Source organism: Vigna umbellata, chromosome 1, assembly GCF_029865625.1.
Source record: "Vigna umbellata cultivar VRB3 chromosome 1, Vumbellata_1.0, whole genome shotgun sequence".
Lineage (NCBI taxonomy): Eukaryota > Viridiplantae > Streptophyta > Magnoliopsida > Fabales > Fabaceae > Vigna > Vigna umbellata.
In genome coordinates this window covers 51,336,972-51,341,984 of record NC_142165.1, presented here as the reverse complement: position 1 = coordinate 51,341,984, position 5,013 = coordinate 51,336,972, and the positions used below count along the sequence as shown (strand labels likewise).

General features: G+C 32.2%; 1 pseudogene; it reads right to left on the bottom strand.

Annotated features, from left to right (window-relative positions):
* Positions 1-3,299: 3,299 nt before the first annotated feature.
* On the bottom strand, positions 3,300-4,559 carry LOC124822347 (protein DMP6 pseudogene; annotated as a pseudogene).
* Between the last annotated feature and the right edge of the window lie 454 nt (positions 4,560-5,013).

Sequence of the window (5,013 nt, the reverse complement as noted above, 5' to 3'; positions counted from 1 at the left end):
ACGACGATGTTGGTGGTGGTTGTTCTTGTGCTGCGAAATTTTTTAACCTCATTTGTGTACTTCTTTGATGTTGTTGGTTGATGTTTATTTTGTTTGACGTGTTGATGTTCCTTTCTTTTGTTTGCGTTGTCGTTGGAGTATTTGAAGAATGACTATGGGCCATTCATGTTCGTCTTCCACAAGTAATGGGTGGCAGAAGCAAAGCTCTAATCTCTGTTGTTGTGGTGGTGAAGGATCAAGGAGTTTGAATGTTTCACCCATTTGTCATTGTGGAGAGAAATTAGTATTAAGAACTACAAAAACTACTAAGAACTAAAGGAAATAATTTTGGAGTTGCCCTAAGTGCAAGGTAAAATACATGAAACCTATGTTATTTGTGTCATTGTTTTTCAAAAGAGACCATTATTGATTTTTTTTTTACAGAATGGAATACTCAATCCTTGTGGTTGTTGATTTTTTTAAACATAATGAAATTGAAGATGTTGGTTGCAACTACTCCAGATGGTGCACTGATTATGGGTTTGATGAAAGGGGTACTTATATGAAGTGTGAAGGAAAGGATGACAGTTTCATGAGCACTAAAGAAAAGGAAGCTGATAGGAAGATGATACATAATTTGGAGAAAGTTATGTTGATCCTTCAAAAGTGGATGAAGGTGTTGATAGGGCTATTTTTTGTTTTATGTGTCATTAACATAATTTTAGTTACAATGTTGATGACAACTCCATGATGTCCTCCAACATGATAATTGTTGATGAGGGAAGCTATGTGAAAGCTAAACCCAAACCCTTGTGTGTTTTTTTATGATGACAACAACATAAATGTTTCTCCTTGAGCTATAGTTTCCTTAGGAGGATTATAGTTTCTAACTATCTGTCTGCACTAAGATGCATGATGGCCTAGTTTTCATACACAAAGCAATTTTCTTTTTTCTTAAAAGTGAGGTTAGATCCCTTAGGATAGGAATTTCCAAAATATTTCTTCTTGTGATTATGTTTTTTCTTGTACCTTTTTGGAGTTGATTTGTCTTATACCATATTTGCTTTTGTTGATAATGTCTTGGCACTTGTAACAACACACTCCTTTCAGTTGGTGTCTTTGATGATAATGTACATGATAAGGTTTGATGGTGACATTTATCTGTGTTTGTGCTTTAGTTGTTGTTTGTAGTTCATCCAAGATTCTAGAAGCTTTTCGATTATAAGTTTTAAAAAGAACTCATCAAATAAGACTATTGCTTTAATATCTTCGAACAATTTATGGTTCTCGTTGAAAAAGATATTGATGTCATTATTTTGTATAATTTTCCAACGGTAGTAATTTTTGTTGACGATCCTTTGGCTCACAACATCTTTGGTAGTGTAATTGAGAATCAACGAGTCCCAAATATCATTGGCTTTCTTGTAAGAGTAGTACACAACGAACAAATCAATAGATAATGCATTGAGTGAAGTGTTTTGGCATACCTTATTCAAATGAATACAGTCTTCAATCTCTTTTACAAGACAATTGAAGTCAGGTTTGATGGTTGTAAGAGCAGAAGCAACTTTATACGTGTCTATTAGAGTAGACACACATTTCTAGGTCGAAAATTTAGTCCCGCGAAGACTTCGGTCTTTGAAACATCTAAAAAGGATTTCGGAAAAGTATATTGAGTTCCGAAAATGTTGTTCTACTTCTTCAATGTAGAGTTATTGTCGATGTTTATACCATCAACTATAAGTCCCTAGGGTTAGTAGAAGATGATGAAAAACATGAACAAAGTGGACTTCCTAAGTCATGTATATTTACTTTCCTTAAGAACTTATTCGTAATGTATTACGTAAGTTTTCTGTGATATAATAGAAACTTCTCAATTGTTTTCGAAGAACCTAAGAATTAGTAAGATAAAGTCTTAAAAATAAATAACCCAAAGATTTTAAGAAAAGAAAGAAAGAAAGAAGAGAAAACAAGAATGATAGAAGAAAAGTGGAGAGAAAGGAATGAAAAGTGTTTTCGGAGGAGAATAGAAACACCTATTTATGATAGGTGCTGGATGAGTTTATGATAAGTCAAATAACCACGACTCACTAAAAAAATCTACAACAAATCCAAGATGCTCACCATGATCTGCTAAGAGCCACTGAAGGAAGAGGAACAACCATTAAGTCGTTTCAGATGAAGTTTCCCATGACTTGCAAAGGAAGTGCACAATGCACCAAAAATGAAACTCCTTATCTTTCTAGGAGATTTTAACTGCTTTTGTAATACTCATATTTATTTGAAACAATTTTTATTACATAAGACACTCACTGAAAGACAAAGGATTTGGTTTCAAGAAAAACCCAAATAAATTAAGAAAAAAGTATTAATGTAATTTATATATATAATTTAATGCTAATTTTTTAAATTAAAAATAATTGAAAGCAGTCATATATCTTCAAAAGTTTGTTTTACGATCAATTCTTTCTCACCTAATTTCTTCAGAAGTTGAAATGTATGAGTAGATAATAACTCGTGGAAGAATTCAACTCATTTTTAAATTTTTAGTTCTTCTTCTATAAATGTTTAATGAAATAGTTTATTCAAGCATAATTTAGTTGTAACATAATTTCAACTTAGCCAAATTTCATAGGAAGTTTTTATGACTACCCTATATGGACCTCTTAATTTTCTTTAAATTTTCCATCCTTGGCATTCTTCATACCCATGTCAATAGTTATAACTTGTTTAGTTTTGAACTCCATTTTTTTCCATCTTTTATACGCATTTAAATTTTACTATATCTAAACATTAAAAGAAAACATGCATACAGACAAAAAAAAGTTAGAAGATTTATCAACTAACTTGTTTGGTGATTATATAAAATTTAGAATATTAAACCCACTTAGTGATTTATTTTTTCTACTAGGAATCATAATTTCTGGTATATTACACGGTCGAAAAGTATAAGAATAATACCATGTTAACATTAAATTATAAGCATATAAGAAAAGTTATTACCAAAAAGAAAATTTGGAATGAAAAATTAGGAAGATTTTATTTTTAAATAAAGAACTAAATTAATAAATAAAATCGTGATTCATTCACTATTAAAAATAAATTAAAAAAATTCTACAGTTACCTTGATAATATAAAATAATAAATATATTATGTTATGGAATAAATTAAAAATAATATAACATCTCAATTTAAAACATTTGTCATTATCCTAATTATTATTTTACTTTTAGTCTAAATCAGTGATACTTAATAGTAGAGACTAAAAAACACTTAAAAAAATCTATATTTCTAAATAATTTTATTTATGAGGATGAAAATCAAATAAATTCGATACAAAGCTTTTGAAGAAAATAACTTGAGATTTATTCTTGTGGAAATATTTAAATTTAGTTCTCATGCTGATGCCATTTTAGTACTGATATATGCAAGAAACAAAGAAAGAGATTTACATGACTGCACTTTTTTCTAAACATATGGATAAACTCTGATACAAGTTATAGCATCTAGGTTTGTTCATTCATAGAGTTCTGCTTGCTTGCTTTCCTTGTGGGATGGCTGTGAAACTTTTCACACAGGCTCTTCACTGAAAGCTATACTGAAATATGCAGATGATCTTGAATAAATAAACTGCAAATCCTATCTCTGCTGAAACTGTGTATATATATAAGAGCACATAGCTGTATTTAAAGGAATTTGTGATTGAATCTATCACGTATCATGGAAAGGGGTCTATATATTATATGTACCAGTGTTTGATAGAATGAAAAAAATATTCCACTTTATTTAGATGATAACACAGCAATGAAATTCACTTAAATTCCTCTATAGTATTGCAGACAAGAGAATCGAATTGATTATCCAACTTTTAGTTCGGTGATAGTGGGAAGCCAATTCCATGTCTATGTGTGGGAAACGCCACAAAGAGCATGCTGCAAAAAATCCCTGTGGCCACAGGCAACACTGTTAGGATTTCCCGTGCCTCGGTTGAAGGTGATGGAAAGAAGCAATTCACCACATTCTGATCAAATAATGCAACTGCTGCAAACACCAAAACTGACATCACTGCATGCATGAAGTCGATAAACTTCAATCTAAATTTTGCACCAAGCTCAGGTGGAAGAGTGGCGGATCCATCAATGACCCACAAGCCCTTGAAGGTGGCAAGTCCATAACAAACATTCCCCTTATCATTCCTGAAGCTATCGGTAAAGCATTGCAAGAAACAAGAGGCACCACAGAGAGCCACGACTGTAGCAGTCATGAACTTGCAAACCGAGTCACAGTTGCCTTGATTTGTGACTATTGGAGACAGAAGTTGGAAAGCAAGAACAGTGCCAGTTGGTAACAGATTTGCCAAATGGGCTGTGCTTTGAAATGTTTGACTTATGGCTCTCTGAATGAGGCTTCTATCTGCATCTGGAACCCCCATGTTGTGCAGAAGTGGTAGCTTTTGTTCACCATGATTATTATACATATTCAAGTCTGCTTTAATAATAGCATCCATTGTTGGCAATAGATTTTTTCAGCTTCCTAATCTGCCTTCTGTGTTGTGCTTTGATTAACTCTTTTGTTTTGCATGTGATTGTTAAAGTTGCATTCTTGTATGCAGTTAGGCTTTGATATATATTGGGCAAATGCTAAAGAAAAGAAGCAGTGTTGCCATGACTTGCAAGAAACAGTAACTGAAAAGTTGATATATATGAGGTTTTAACTTAATCTATGTTACTTGGTTTCACGAAAAGCAAGTTAGTTAGAAGATGTGGTTCCTGTGTTTTCTGTTTTAAGCAGACGTGATAGTTACGAATGCACAAGTTTCCAGAATATATAAGAGAGAAAATGCGTGGGATTTCAATTACCAACTTCGTAAGAGTGAAGTTTGGTGACAGAAGAAATGTTTTGCTGAGACGCAAGGGCTAGAAACTGAAATTTGCATATGTTAGCTTTAAGCACATGATATTAAAGGGATTATTTAAACAACAAATACATGTACTAGGAATCAATCAATATAATATTATTTGTGCAAAAATAGGT